The 16,423-nt window shown below is 41.0% G+C and overlaps 1 protein-coding gene and 1 long non-coding RNA gene across 3 annotated transcripts in view; one reads left to right on the forward strand and one right to left on the reverse strand.

Annotated features, from left to right (window-relative positions):
• The window catches only part of CPQ (carboxypeptidase Q), a 696,853-nt gene that overhangs the window by 100,685 nt on the left and 579,745 nt on the right, over positions 1–16,423 (forward strand). The window lies entirely within an intron of this gene.
• LOC143998378 (uncharacterized) lies at positions 4,658–8,511 on the reverse strand. The gene is made up of 2 exons (XR_013277890.1): positions 8,395–8,511; positions 4,658–4,844 (listed from the first exon to the last, which is right to left on the reverse strand). It is a non-coding gene; the product is annotated as an uncharacterized LOC143998378 (long non-coding RNA).

The following is a 16,423-nucleotide window of genomic DNA, read 5'->3' on the forward strand; positions in this document are numbered from 1 at the left end:
TTTAAAGTTCATGTGTACATGTAAAGGCAGGTGTCCCAATACATTTTCTTTGCTTTACCATGGCCAAAAAGAGCAGATTGGCACTGTTGCAGTCATGTGGATTAATAAATGAAAGCAAAATTAGATTTTTAATACGACATGCCTAATAAATACAATTGCTTTTTAATCACTATCTAAAATATTAGCTGTAATAGAGGGCAATAGTCTTTTCTTGGGGCCCATACGGCCACACAGATTTGGGGACTGGTATATAAGATCCCTCTTTTTGGATGGTCAGTCAAGAGTTTTTTCCTCATCACATGAGTTAAATCCATTACGTTTATAAGATCAGAGATGACCAAAAATACTATATGGCCCTTGGGGGCTTGTCTCACAGCTGTGTGTGTGGCCCTGGTGTATTGTGCATCCTTTTGGGGTGGCCTGAACCCCTTGGTTTTGGGCTGAGCATCCTCGTACCCATTTTATTTCACTTTGAGGTCTCCTGAAAAAGCTAAGTTTGGTGAAACGCGTAGAGATCAAGTTCCAGACTTGGACTGTCCATTATGCAGACCAACAGAAGTTTTTATTATATGCTATTCTTATCAGAAATATTGTATATAATTCTGGGCTAGCGATTGCATACATACATGGGCTATTGTTACCCCATATTGGATGCGTATTGGCACCCTATATGGATGTAAAAATGTTTACTGTTTTTAATGAATTCTGAATACATTTTGTAAATTTTTATACGCTAAACTTGTGCTTATTTCCTTCACTCTGGGGTTATGTGTGGCAGCTGGTAAAGTCCTTTTTTTTTTTTTTTTTTTTTTTTACCTCAGTGGAGTTTTGTAATAAAATTTTAATTCATTGTTTCAGCGGCTGAAAACACAAAAAACTGATGTCATTCAAACAGCTGGAGCCACTCTGCAAGCCAGTGAAAAAAGTCACATGGGGTGAAGGAGGGGGAAAAAAAAATTAGGAAGTGAATAGCTTCGCAACAGCAACTGGTGGAGCATGCGTACTGGGAATGGCAATGCAGCAGCCAGAGAATTGGCTGCTATTGCATTGCTGCTAACAATAAAACTAAAAGAAGCAAATCTCTATGCTTGTCGAAGCTCGCGCTCGCTCTCGCGCTCTCTCTCGCGCTCTCATTCATATATATATATATATCATATTATGATATATATATCATAATATATTATTAATAATTTCTGTCTGTCTCTCAAAAAAAACCATCAATAATTTAACCACTTGGGATCCGCGCTATTGCCAAATGACGGCATTAGCGCGGACCTACTTTTCCGGGACTACGTCTATTGACGTCGTCCCGTGCACGAGCGGCCTGCGCGCCCCCTGTGATCGGCGAGTCCATGAGACTCGCCTGATCACCGATCCGTGCAAGGGGTCGATCCCGACCACTTATCACGTGATCAGCTGCCAGCCAATGACAGCTGATCATGTGATAGAACAGAGCCAGTAATCGGCTATTATTCCTCCTCGCGCTGACAGCAGCCGCCGTGATCGGGACATCAGTCCCGATCACGGCCAGCAATACAAGCGACCACCTGCCCCCTGCCAGTGCCCACCTGCCCCCTGCAGTGCCATCCTGAATAAAAGTAAGTGCCCCCCGTCAGTGCCACCCAGCAGTGCCCATAGTGCCCACAGTGCCACACAGTGCCCACAATCTGCCTCAAAGGTGCTGCACCCCAGTGCCGCCCATCAGTGCCCTGCAGTGCCACCTATCAGAGCCACCTATCAGTGCCCATCAGTCCCATCTATCAGTGGTACCTATCAGTGCCCATCCGTGCCACCCATCCGTGCCATTTTATCTGTGCCCATCTTTGCCCATCAGTGCCGCCTTATCTGTGCCTATCAGTGCCGCCTTAACTATGCCTATCAGTGCAGCCCATCAGTGCCCACCAATGCAGCCCATCAGTGCCCACCAATGCAGCCTATCAGTGCCGCCTAATCATCGCACTTCAATGAAGGAGAAAAATGACCCGTTTGCAAAATTTTATAACAAACTATTAAAACATGATTTTTTTTTTTTTTTTTTTGTTGCATCTTTTTTTGTTTAGCAAAAAATAAAACTCCGAGCTGTAATTAAATACCACCAAAAGAAAGCTCTATTTGTGGGAAAAAAATGATAAAAATTTCATTTGGGTACAGTGTTGTATGACCGCGCAATTGTCATTCAAAGTGCATCAGCGCTGAAAGCTGAAAATTGGTCTGGGACTGAGGGGGGTTTAAGTGCCCAGTAAGCAAGTGGTTAAAGTCCATGATAACTTTCAATCAATCTGTTACATTCATGTGTGTATCAGTCATATGTGATCCACTTGATTTGCAAATGAGAAATTCTCCACTGCAGTGCCCACCACCTTTCACTGCAGCCTCTTACCTCCCAAACAGACCCACATAAAGGTAAGGTCTATCACGCTTTCCCAGATACTGGGTATTAATCATGAAGTATACTTCAAAACAGCCTCTGGCAGATTATCAAGTAATATATAAACACCCAATACTTTACTAAGCCTAAAGAATAAACTCCTCACAAAGCAAGTGCATTGAAACCTCCAATGCACAAGAAGAAACACCTCTTTAAATGTAAAAACAAATAGCCTTTAAAGCTGATTTCTACCCAGAAATGGAACTTCCCCATTGGATTCCTCCAAATCTAGGTATCGGCTCCCACTTCTAGGGAAAGATCTATGCAATGTCCAGCCCCTCCCCCCCCCCCCACACTGTCTTCTGGGAGATACACAGGTCCCAGAAGATGGCAGGGATATTTCAGAATGTGTAGTACGACTCACGCATGCACAGTAGGGAACCAGGAGTGAAGCCAAAAGTCTTCACTGCCTGGTCCTCTTATCGGGACTGGCAGCTGCAGCACCCGCAAATCGATCCAAAGATCACAAGCTCCTTGGACAGGTAAGAGTCCTAATATTAAAAGTCAGCAGCTACAGTATTTGTAGCTGCTGACTTTTACATTTTTTTTTTCCCCCAGGAGGAACTCCGCTCTAAGAAAAAACTTCGGTAAAATAGCCGTTACTGGACTTCCGGGTGTGATGACATCGTCAGCTCCGCCTCCTGACGTGTTTTGTCACATGACCTCATAACAGTACTGTACTGTTCAAGTTTTGTATGGACTTTGTTTATTGATGAACTTTATTGACTATGGGATATTTCAGTACGTTTTTCTTTTTGAGGTACTTGGAAAGGATCAACCAGGTATTTACAAAAAAATTTAAGATGCAGGATGTAAAGGTTAAGTACAGACATAGGGGATATAATTGTAAAAAAAACATAATGACACAAAAGAATTGGCTTTGAGTGGCCAGTCCCCCTGATGACTTCTGCGATAACAAAACATGTGAGGCAGGGCCAATGGCGGTGACGTTATCACACAACCTGAGTGGCTTTTGCGGACAAAAATCGGAGAATCGCATGCTCTTACCTCAGCGTTATGCAATATTGTTTGCTTTGCTCTTATCTTTTTAATAAATTGGAAGCTCACTCTTGCTACACTATGATAGTTCTATTAATCCCTGAGTTTGCAGACATCTTTGGAGTGGGCTGTGTGGGGGAGCATTTGGAGATCTTGGGACATCCCGGTGTTGATGTTTGTAAGAGTGCATTTGACCACTGTATTTGGATCATTTCAACACTTTTTTTTGGGGCTTTTTATTTGATGGACTTTCTTATTGTGCTTTATATGCATGAGTGCTGCTGACACTGGGGAGCTACAGTTCATTGAGGGAACCATGAATTTACTGTGACATACTGAAGCAGAGCATGATCCCTCTCCCTTTGGAGACTGGGCTGCAGAGCACTATTCCAACATAACGACCCCAAACACACCTCCAAGACGACCACTGCCTTGCTAAAGAAGGGTAAAGGTAATGGACTAGCCAAGCATGTCTCCAGATCTAAACCCTATTGAGCATCTGTGGGGCATCAAATGGAAGGTGGAGGAGCTCAAGGGCTCTAACATCCACCAGCTCCGTGATGTTGTCCATGGAGGAGTGGAAGAGGACTCCAGTGCCACCCTGTGAAGCTCTGGTGACCTCCATGCCCAAGAGGGCTAAGCCAGTGCTGGAACATAATGGTGGCCACACACAATACTGACACTTTGGGCCATATTTGGACATTTTCACTTAGGGATGAATGGCTGTGTGTTTATTTACACTGTTATACAGGCTGTACACACTACTTTACATTGTAGCAAAGTGTAATTTCTTCAGTGTTGTCACATGAAAAGATATAAGATTTACAAAAATGTGAGGGGTGTAATCACTTTGAGATGCTGTATGTCACTAAGAAATGATTTAATAATTTTTATTTGATTCCATGGTGGATTGATGCGTACATTTCTGGTGTTTGGACACTAATATTTTTATACTATTCTGTGTTTCATTGTTATATATGATGATATAGATATATTTAAATCATTTTATTGTATTGTTTTTGTAAAATTGTCTTGGAGATTTGGTATATTCTTGTGTATACATTAATTAGGAAAGGCAGGTTTATTGGCTTCATAAAGCTCATAAGATGATTCAGTACATGGCTGGACTTTGTTCCCAGCCCCATTATAGAGGTTTACTTTTATGCCACAGTTACATATGTTTATAGTTTGTGGAATCATTTTTCTGACGAATACAGAACAGAATAAGGCTGACTTTTACCAAACAGTACTTTAATTAGGGAGAAGGGGATTTTTCTATCAACTAATTATGAAAAAAGGCCATACAAAATATTCAAAACCTTTTGATATAGTGACCCCAAGTTCAGTTCATTTAATTTTCAACAAACAGTTTGAACCTTTTGATGTTGCTGAGAGGCTGGTTTCCTGTTCGTTCTGCCTGTAAGCATCAGAAGAGAATGACATCAGACGGACAAATCACATTGTAATGTGACGGAAAAAGAATAAAGGAATATTTTAAATGGATCATTTATAAAGAAATGGTATAAACATACATCCAGTATGTGTAGCAGAGAAAGAAATGAGTCCATACTGCTTTTGAGATCATAACTTTAGGAAAGGTCAAAACATATCGAACGTAAATACCAACCTCAGGGAACAATTAAAATAATTAAATGAACTCCTGATTCTATCCAGGAAATAATACAAACCTGGTAAAGAAGACTTAATTGACCTTCTTTAAAGTTTTATGTAATAATTTCTCATGCTTGCTTTCTATGATATTGTAAAGGGCTATTTAAGGGCTATTTAATGCTGTGAAACCTTGTTTCTTTAAAATCACACCTGCTTGCAAACAGTGCTAAAGTCAGAAAGAGAACAGTTTCTTTCGGTTTTATTTAAAGGGGACATTCATATTCAGAAGGGCCTTGCACAGTAAGGCCGCGTACACACGCGGGGACTGTTCGCTCAACTTTGTTCGTCAAACAGTTTCAGCGGACAGTTCGCTCAAAATTAGCATGGACGGACATGGCCACACACGACGTACGAACAGTTTGCTGAAACCGTGCGCGATGACGTGAACGGCACGTACGACGGGACTAGAAAACGACGTCCTATACACTGCAATGCAACCTTCGGCGTATAAATTCTTTCTGAGCATGCGCAGAACTTTGTTTGACGAACAAGCCTACACACGAGGGGACTGTTCGCTGAAACAAGGTTTCAGCGGACAGTTTTTCGGAAATTCCGAAAAACCTTGTTCAGCAGACTGTTCGCTGAAACTGTCCGCTGAAAGCCCACACACGAGCGGACTGTCCGCTGAAACACTGTTCAGCGGACAAAGTTGAGCGAACAGTCCCCGCGTGTGTACGCGGCCTAAGATGTATGTCACCCTTATGTCTGGGGAGCTTCTATTTGATCTGAGTAGCGGTATAGCTAGTAGTAGTGATTCACATTTAACTGGTCTAGTTCAGTAATATTGAAGATGTTTTTCGACACTTATCCAACAAACTGCATAAGCTGAAATGAGTTTCGGCAATGTACCTCAGTACTTACAGCCTCACAAGGTAACTCGTTTACCTATATACAGTACCTTGCAAAGGTATTCACCCCCTTGGCTTTTTACCTATTTTGTTACATTAGTCTTTAGTTAATTTTGTTTTTTTTTTAATCTGAATTATATGTGATGGATCAGAACACAGTAGTCTAAGTTGGTGAAGTAAAATTAGAAAAATGGATACATAAAACAATTTTTCAGAAATAATAAAACTGATAATTGGCATGTGCGTATGTATTCATCCCATTTGTTATGAAGCCCATAAAAAGCACTGGTGCAACCAATTATCTTTAGAAGTCGCATAATTGGTGAAATGATGTCCACCTGTGTGCAATTTAATGCCCCGTACACACAGTTGGAGCTTTTTGTCGGAAATTCCAACTGTGTGTAGGCTCCATCGGAATTTCAGTCGTACAAAATTTGAGATCTCAAATTTTTTGACAACAAAATCCGTTGTCAGGCATACAAAGTTCCACGCATGCTCGTAATCTAGCAGAAGAGCAGCACTGGTTATTGAACTTTATTTTTCTTGGCTCGTCGTATGTGTTGTATGTCACCACGTTCTTGATGTTCGCAATTTTCGACTAACTTTGTGACCGTGTGTATGCAAGACAAGTTTGAGCCAACATCCATCAGAAAAAAATCCATGGATTTTGTTGTCAGAATGTCCGATCAATGCCCGATCATGTGTCCAGGCATAAGTGTTACATGATCTCTCATTACATATACACACTTTTTTTTGAAAGGCCCCAGAGGCTGCAACACCTAAGCATGAGGCACCACGAACCCAACACTGCCATGAAGACAAAGGAACTCTCCAAACAAGTAAAGGACAATAATGTTGTTGAGAAGAAGTCAGGATTAGGTTATAAAAAATAAAATAAAAAATTTAATCCAAATCTTTGATCCCTAGGAGCACCATCAAATCTATTATAACCAAATGGAAAGAACATGGTACAACGGCAAACCTGCCAAGAGACGGCCGCACACCAAAACTAACGGCACAGGCAAGGAGGGCATTAATCGGAGAGGCAGCACAAAGACCTAAGGTAACCCTGGAGTAGCTCCAGGGTTCCACAGCAGGGACTGGAGTATCTGGACCACAATAAGCCGTACGCTCCATAGAGTTGGGATTTATGGCAGAGTGGTCAGAAAGCCCATATTTTCAGCAGAAAACAAAATGGCACATTTTGAGTTTGTGAAAAGGCATGTGGGAGACTCCCAAAATGTGTGGAGGAAGGTGCTCTGGTCTGATACTAAAATTTATCTTTTTGGCCATCAAAGAAAATGCCATGTTTGGTGCAAACCCATCACATCACATCACCCAAAGAAAACCATCTCCACAGTGGAACATGGTGGTGGCAGCATCATGCTGTGGGGATGTTTTTCAGCAGTCGGGACAGGGAAACTGGTCAGAGTTGAGGGAAAGATGGATGGTGCTAACTACAGGGATATTCTTAAGCAAAACCTGTACCGCTCTGTTTCAGATTTGAGGCAAGGACAGAGGTTCACCTTCCAGCAGGACAAGGACTACAAACACACTGCTAAAGCAACACTTGAGTGGTTTAAGGGGAAACATGTAAATGTGTTGGAATGGCCTAGTCAAATCCCAGACCTTAATCCAATAGAAAATCTGTGGTCAGACTTGGATGGTTTGCGCTTGCGAACAGCAATCTAACTTGAAGGAGCTGAAGCAGTTTTGCAAGGAGGAATGGGGAAAAACTCAAGTGGTAAGATGTGGCAAGCTCATGGACTTGTCCAAAGTGACTTGGAGCTGTGATAGCTGCAAAAGATGGCACTATAACGTATTGACTTTAGGGGGGTGAATAGTTATGCACATTGACTTTTTCTGTCATTTTGTCCGATTTGTTGTTTGCTTCACAATAAAAAAAAATGAAAAAAATCTTCAAAGTTGTGGGCGTGTTCTGTAGATTAAATGATGCAAATCCTCAAGCAATCCATGTTAATTCCAGGTTGTGAAGCAACAAAAAAAGGCACTGTACAGTCACTGTGGATTGTCCAAAAACAAGATGGGAGGTGTGAAAGCTTGTGAAACCACCCTTTCCTATTTCTTTAACCCAAGCACGATGGTGCCATGAAATTGGGGATAGGTGCTAATTGCTCTAGTTATATGGATGAAGTTCTGAATTGTTGCCAAATGGCATTATATGTGGGTGACAGCTGACTCTGGAGTAGACACATGTAGTCAGGAACCACAAAAGGAAAAAAATGGCGCAGGAAAATTACAGTAAAAAACACTGGATGACATCTCTAAAGTCCTTTAAAAGGAATCCATTATTATAAATTCCATATGTAGAGGTACACCATGTTGGCAGCAGCTCCCTATAGAGCGAAGCAAATCTCAACAGGGGGGCAGATGAGGGCAGCAGATTAAAACGAAGATTTAATTGTAAAAAGTAGAATGGCTACTCACCATCTGCAACATACTTTGGGACATCTCTGTCTGGCCCAGACATCACTTTTTGAGAAATGCCTATTTATATACTACTTTTGTGAGTAGCCATTCTTCGTTTTACGAATACATCTTTGTTTTAACCTGCTGCACCCAGGCTGGCGCCCCCATCTGTTCCCTTTTGTAGATGTAGACAGGAAGAAGCTAGAAAAGCAGTGTGAAGACATTTTTTTTTTTTTATAAAAAAAGTCAATGATTTGCAATGATTTAGCAAGCTAGGTCTGTAACTCTTCCTCTGTCTACAAAAAATGGCTAAAGTTGTGCTTTATTCACATCAATATCTAATTCAAGGAAAATGTAAAAATATTTTAACTGGTATCTATCTTGTATCATATTGACCCACAATCTGTTTACATTTCTACTTTGTAAACATTTCACTGTCATTGACACTTTGTGTGCAAAAAGTAACCCTGAAAAACCTTTTGTACACATCTCTTATCTTTTTGGAGTGAATTCCAGGAATTTCAGAACTGCCTGTTACTGATTTGAAATGTTCTTTTCTAATGTCATGTCATGTTATGGTTTAGCATTCGACATATTGGCACCAATTGAACAGCAGATACGTTCTTGAATTTTGTGATTAAAGCCTGAAGCATAAAGTGCTCAACTGTCTCTTTATTTGGCTCAATTCCTTCTGCCCTTTAACAATTTTGTCTTCTTTTAGATCTGATTACTAGTAGCAGAAACCATTGAGAGCATGTAAAACGCTTGAATAGTATCCTACGGTAGAAGCTTGATTAGGTATCCAAACCTTTAGCAGATGGTTGGACTTGACCTTGCACAGTATGGTTGGTGAAACAATTAAAGTGGTTGTAAACCCTTACCTGTAGGTCCAAGAAATATCTCCTAAACCTATATGGTTTAGGAGATATTTGCCCGAAAACAGGCACCGCGTTTACGGCGCATGTGCCGTAGACAGCGGCGCGCAGGCGCATTGAGCGCGGCATTCTCAACGACGGAGCTGCCGCACGTGTCAGCTCCCGTGCGCATGCGTGGGAGTGACGTCATCGCGGCTTCGCCGAATGACAGCGGCGAAGCTGCGAGACCCCACCAAGAAGATGGATGCGGCGGACTACAGGGGACAGCAGCGACTTCGCTGGCTCCTGTGTCAGGTAAGTGACACATAATGGACTACTATGCGATGCATAGTAGTCCATTATGCTTTGCCTTTGCAGGGAATGAAAGAGGAAGTAAACTCCTCAGGGTTTACTTCCTCTTTAAGCTTGTAAGATTTACCATACCGTGGTGTAAAGTAAAACTATTTTGACAAATGTCTTGTGTGTTCAGGTATAGTTCACCAGATCTCCAGTTGCATAAAAGTCACAGCTCATGGCTGAAGGTATGAGCAAGCGTGCTTGATTGTGAACTCCTATACTTTTATTTAAACGCACAATCTGGATAAGTAAACATTTGCAACAGACGCACCTAGTTAACAATGTTTACAAGTCTCCCTGTCCTTTGCAAATACATCAGAATAAATCCGCACATACTGTACAATTTGTTCCAAACATCTACTTGGAAGCAGTGGCTGTCTCAAAGTTGCATTTTTTTTTTGTTGGTTTGCATATTTTTAATCTAGGCACCCACATATCCAATTGAATTATTCAATTGCATATAAAAGAAATCTATTTCAATTTGCCATTCCTGTGTTTGCTTCTGTTATTTGACTTTGATTTTAATTGCAAAATTTAGAGTTTTCGTACAACTTACAGTACAGAACACAGTAAAAATGTGTAGAAATACATATAATAAAATCAAAAACTGGTCCAGTAAATATCCAAAATATAAGCCATGTGTATATATTTGTAAATGTGTGGAAACACCTTCTTACTGAATAACAAGTTCAGCAGGCATGGGAGAAGTGAGAAGGGTGTTGATTGCTAAAATAGTTTTTTGATGCAAAAGTAAAATTGCCTTTAAAGCATCTGGGTGACCTTTCTCTTGAACTAATTAAAGGAGAAGTATGCCCAAAGCTTTTTTTAGCCATACTTCTCATATGGATCCCAGGAGTGCAGTTTGTTCTGCACTCCTGTTACTCATTTTCAGTTGTTAGCAGGCTAAAGTCTGCTGTTGGCTTACATCGCTCAGCCAATATAGGTGCTGGGCTGATCCCGACTTTAAAGTTGGGATCCACCCAGAAGCCTGGACTGACAGCTGGCTCAACCTCTCAATGAGCTGCTGGGAGACCGAAGTAGCAGCTTGCACAGCCTGGCGCTGCAGTGAGTGCTGAAGAGGCACAGAAGAGAGCTGGTGACTAACGGTCATCAGCTTGATGCTGCATCCAGCTAGGTGTGTGTGTGTGTGTGTGTGTGTGTGTGTGTATGTGTGTGTGTATATATATATATATATATATATGTGTGTATATATATATATGTATATATATAATAATTATACACACACGTGCTCATCATAAGTTTACAGATTTTAGGATTTCTTGGCCATTTTTCAGAGAATATCAATAACACAAAAACATTTTTCAACCATGGTTAGTGTTTGGCTGAAGATTATCAATCAACTGTCTTTTGCTCTTCCTATTTTTATTTTTATTAACAATTTTTTATTGAACATATAAACAGGTATGTAGACAAAGTTGTTGTTGTATCATACAAATTTCAGCGTAGTTATAATGGGACCAATGTATATAAAATAACAGTAAACCTTAGTGCAGACTATAGGTAGTCATATCTGGCTCCACATAACCATTATTAGCTATCAAATCGCGTCCGTTATAAACTTCAGCAAAATCCATGAAAGTAAAAAAAAAAACAATAGAGAAAATAATAGACAGACAGAAGAGAGATTGGTGGTGGTGGGGGGGGGGGGGGGGGGGGGAAGAGATGGTAGCCATCAGCTCAGGGCGAATCCTCTCGCTTGTGCCAGTCCTCCCAGATTTGGTCATTTGATTCTAATTTATCCTGTAATCTAGCTGTGATTTTTTTTTTTTTCCCATCAGCTGTCTTTTATTCTAGTGTATAGATCTGCTTGGGAGGGTGGGACATTTATTTTCCAATGAAAGGCAACCAGGCATCTCGCAGCCATCAGAACATGTCTAAGCAGTTTTTTTTTTAGTGTTTGGGGATCTTTAGGGGTGATACTCCTAGGAGGAAAGATTTCGGGGTCCTGGGTACCTGTACCCCCAGGAGACGGGACAGCAGAGACTGTACTTCTGTCCAGAAAGGTATTATTTTGGGGCACATCCAGAAGATGTGATACAGGGTTTCCCTGGCTCCCAGGCAATGCCAACTTCTGTCTGAGCTGGAGGGATAAATGGCGTGGAGGACATCTGGTGTCAAGTACCAAAAATAGAGGATGTTATAGCATTTTTTTTATTTTTTTTTATTTTTATTTATTTTTATTATAGAGCGTGCAAAAATAGAGCTTTTTGCTGCCTGAGACCAGATTGTCTGCCATGTCTCTGGGATTTCCTCTCCCAGCGAAGCATATATGCATGTTTACCCTGGGTGGGGAAGGAGTAATGCCCCGTACACACGAGCGGACTTTTCAACATCCAAAGTCCGACGGACTGATTCCGTCAGACTATTCGATCGTGTGTGGGCTGCAACGGACTTTTGATTCACCAAAGTCTGACGGACTTTAGAATATGGAACATGCTTCAAATTTTTCCGACGGAACTCCGCCGGACCCAGTCCCTTCGAAAAATTCGCTTGTGTGTATGCTATTCCGACGGACTAAAACCGACGCTAGGGCAGCTATTGGCTACTGGCTATGAACTTCCTTATTCGAGTCCAGTCGTACGTCATCACGTTCGAATCTGTCGGAGTTTAGTGTGATTGTGTGTGGCCAAGTCTGCTCAGCCGAAAAGTCCGTCGGAACTCTGTCGGAACTCTGTCGGAACTCTGTCGGAACTCTGTCGGACATAAGTCCTCTCGTGTGTACGGGGCTTTAGAGTTCAGGAGCCGTGCATGACGACAAACTACCCAAATGACCCTGATCAAAAGTTTACATACCCTGGTGATTTTGGCCTGATGATATGCACACAAGTTGACACAAAGGGGTTTAAATGATTATTAAAGGTAACAATCCTCACCTTTTCCTTTTGATCTGTTTGCTTGTAAATTAGTGTGTGTAAGAGGTCAATGGACTCCTGACAGACCCTTGCATCTTACATCCAGTGCTGCACTGACCTTTCTGGATTCTGAATTATGGGGAAAGGATCTCGGGGAAAAGGTAGTTGAACTGTATAAAACAGGAAAGGGTTATAAAAAGATATCCAAGGAATTGAGAATGCCAATCAGCAGTGTTCAAACTCCTATAAGTGGGAAATGAGGGGTTCTGTTGAAACCAAACCACTAAACTAAAATTGCAGCCACAACTGGCAGGAAAATTGTTTGGGATGCAAAGAAAAATACACAAATAACTTCATGTGAAATGGGGATGTGTGAGCTACAAAGGCACAGGAAATTTTGGTCAATATTGATGGCAAGGTGAATGCAGTACATTATCAAAAAATACTGGAGGAACATTTGCATTCATCAGCCAGCAAGCTACGCATGGGACGTACTTGGATATTCCAACATGTCAATGATCCAAAAAACAAGGCCAAGTCAATGGCTACAGCAGAATAAAGTGAAGGTTCTGGAGTGTCCATCTCAGTCTCCTGACCTTAATATCATTGAGGCACTCTGGGGAGGTCTCAAACGTGCAGGTCATGCAAGACAGCCCAAAAAATTGCTATCTGAGAAGATAAAGAGTGACATCCACAAATACCCCAAGACTTCAAGCTGTCATTGATGTTCAAGAGGGCAATATACGGTATTAAGAACTGGGGTATGTAAACTTTTTGATCAGGGTCATTTGGGTAGTTTTTTTGTTGTCATTATGACTTAAAAAGAGTAAACACAGTTGATTGGTAATAAATGGCTTCAGCCAAACACTAACCATAAGTGCAAAAAGTTTGTGTTGTCATTCATATTCTCTGAAAAATGGCCAAGAAATCATAAATTCTGCTAGGGTATGTAAAATTATGAGTGTGTGTGTGTGTGTGTATATATGTGTGTATATGTATATGTATGTATATATATATATATATATAACACACACACACACACACACACACACACACACACACACACACACACACACACACACACACACACACACACACACATATATATATATATATATATATATATATATATATATATATATATATATTACCGTATTTATCGGGGTATAACACGCACCTCAAGTTTAGGAGGGAAGTTTAAGAAAAAAAAAACTTACATTTACATGCCAGTCAATGCAGCATTATCAGTGTGCATCTGCAGCCTTGTCTATCATTGCAGAATGATCAGTGTCATTTGCAGCTTTGCAGTGTCATTTGCAGCTTGGCCAGCGCCTTTTGCAGCCTTGCCCATGTTTAAATTTCCCGCCGCCGAGACAGACCGAGCGAGCGCCGCCGAAAAAGGCCGAGCCAACTTGCTCAGCTCCGCTCGTAGTCCCGCCTCCCTGCTGTTTCTCTAGCGAGTGCTGCCGAAAAAGACCGAGCCGTCTGTACTGTGTATTCGGCTGGGCTCCGCTGAGCTGAGTCTTTTTCGGCAGCGCTCGCTAGAGAAACAGCAGGGAGGCGGGACTACGAGCGGAGCCGAGCAATCGGCTTGGTATTTTTCAGCGGCGCTCTGTATTTTTGACTCGCAGACAGTGGGGATCGGCGTATAACACGCACCCATGACTTCCCCTGATTTTAAGGGGGAAAAAGTGCGTGTTATACGCCGATAAATACGGTGTATATATGTATGTGTGTGTGTGTGTGTGTGTGTATATATGTTTATGTGTGTATGTATGTATGTGTGTATATGTGTGTGTATATATATATGTGTGTACAGTGCCTTGCGAAAGTATTTGGCCCCCTTGAACTTTTCAACCTTTTGCCACATTTCAGGCTTCAAACATAAAGATATAAAATTTTCATTTTTTGTGAAGAATCACCAACAAGTGGGACACAATTGTGAAGTGGAACGAAATCTATTGGATATTTTAAACTTTTTAGCAAATAAAAAACTGAAAAGTGGTGCGTGCAAAATTATTCGGCCCCTTTACTTTCAGTGCAGCAAACTCACTCCAGAAGTTCAGCGAGGATCTCTGAATGATCCAATGTTGTCCTAAATGACTGATGGTGATAAATAGAATCCACCTGTGTGTAATCAAGTCTCTGTATAAATGCACCTGCTCTGTGATAGTCTCAGGGTTCTGTTGAAAGCGCAGAGAGCATCATGAAGACCAAGGAACACACCAGGCAGGTCCGTAATACTGTTGTAGAGAAGTTTAAAGCCGGATTTGGATACAAAAAGATTTCCCAAGCTTTAAACATCCCAAGGAGCACTGTGCAAGCGATTATTTTGAAATGGAAGGAGTATCGGACAACTGCAAATCTACCAAGACCTGGCCGTCCCTCTAAACTTTCGGCTCAGACAAGGAGAAGACTGATCAGAAATGCAGCCAAGAGGCCCATGATCACTCTGGATGAACTGCAGAGAACTACAGCTGAGATGGGAGAGTCTGTCCATAGGACAACAATCAGTTGTACACTGCACAAATCTGGCCTTTATGGAAGAGTGGCAAGAAGAAAGCCATTTCTCAAAGATATCCATAAAAAAGTCTCGTCTAAAGTTTGCCACAAGCCACCTGGGAGACACACCAAACATGTGGAAGAAGGTGCTCTGGTCAGATGAAACCAAAATCCAACTTTTTGCCTACAATGCAAAACTATATGTTTGGCATAAAAGCAACACAGCTCATCACCCTCAACACACCATCCCCACTGTCAAACATGGTGGTGGCAGCATCATGGTTTGGGCCTGCTTTTCTTCAGCAGGGACAGGGAAGATGGTTAAAATTGAGGGGAAGATGGATGCAGCCAAATACAGGACCATTCTGGATGAAAACCTGTTGGAGTCTGCAAAAGACCTGAAACTGGGACGGAGATTTATCTTCCAACAAGCCAATGATCCCAAACATACAGCAAAATCTACAAAGGAATGGTTCACAAATAAATGTATCCAGGTGTTAGAATGGCCAAGTCAAAGTCCAGACCTGAATCCACTCGAGAATCTGTGGAAAGAGCTGAAAACTGCTGTTCACAAACGCTCTCCATCCAACCTCACTAAGCTCGAGCTGTTTTGCAAGGAAGAATGGGCAAGAATTTCAGTCTCTCGATGTGCAAAACTGATAGAGACATACCCCAAGCGACTTGCAGCTGTAATCGCAGCAAAAGGTGGCTCTACAAAGTATTAACGCAAGGGGGCCGAATAATTTTGCACGCCCCACTTTTCATTTTTTTTATTAGATAAAAAAGTTTCAAAAATCCAATAGATTTCGTTCCACTTCACAATTGTGTCCCACTTGTTGGTGATTCTTCACAAAAAATAAAAATGTTATATCTTTGTGTTTGAAGCCTGAAATGTGGCAAAAGGTTGAAAAGTTCAAGGGGGCCAAATACTTTCGCAAGGCACTGTGTGTGTATGTGTATATATGTGTGTGTATGTATGTGTATATATATATATATATATATATATATATATATATATATATATATATATATATATATATATATATATATATATATATATATATATATATATATATATATATATATATATATAGTGTGTGTGTGTGTATGTATATAATAAAAAATTTTTTTTACTTTTTCCACTTTTTTTTTTTTTTTTTTTATGTAGCCCTGTAAAAAAAAAAAACATATACTATAGACAAATTGGGTAAATTAAGTGAAATGGAAATCAAAAGCAAAAATTCTGCTTTTGGCCAGTAGAGCAGGTGAAAACTTATTTCATGGGGCTGAGCTACCATTGTAGTGTGTTTCTCTAAAAGAAAACTAATACGATTTGTAAAAAATGTCATTAGTTGGTTGAAAATATATATCCATTTGGGTTGTGCATATATAACACCGAAATCCTTTACACAAAATTTGGCCTTGTCTGCTCCTAGCCATGCAGTCTACTTCTAATGAGAT

This window comes from Lithobates pipiens, unplaced genomic scaffold (genome assembly GCF_037356315.1).
Source record: "Lithobates pipiens isolate NorthernLeopardFrog02 unplaced genomic scaffold, aLitPip1_a1.2 Scaffold_19, whole genome shotgun sequence".
Lineage (NCBI taxonomy): Eukaryota > Metazoa > Chordata > Amphibia > Anura > Ranidae > Lithobates > Lithobates pipiens.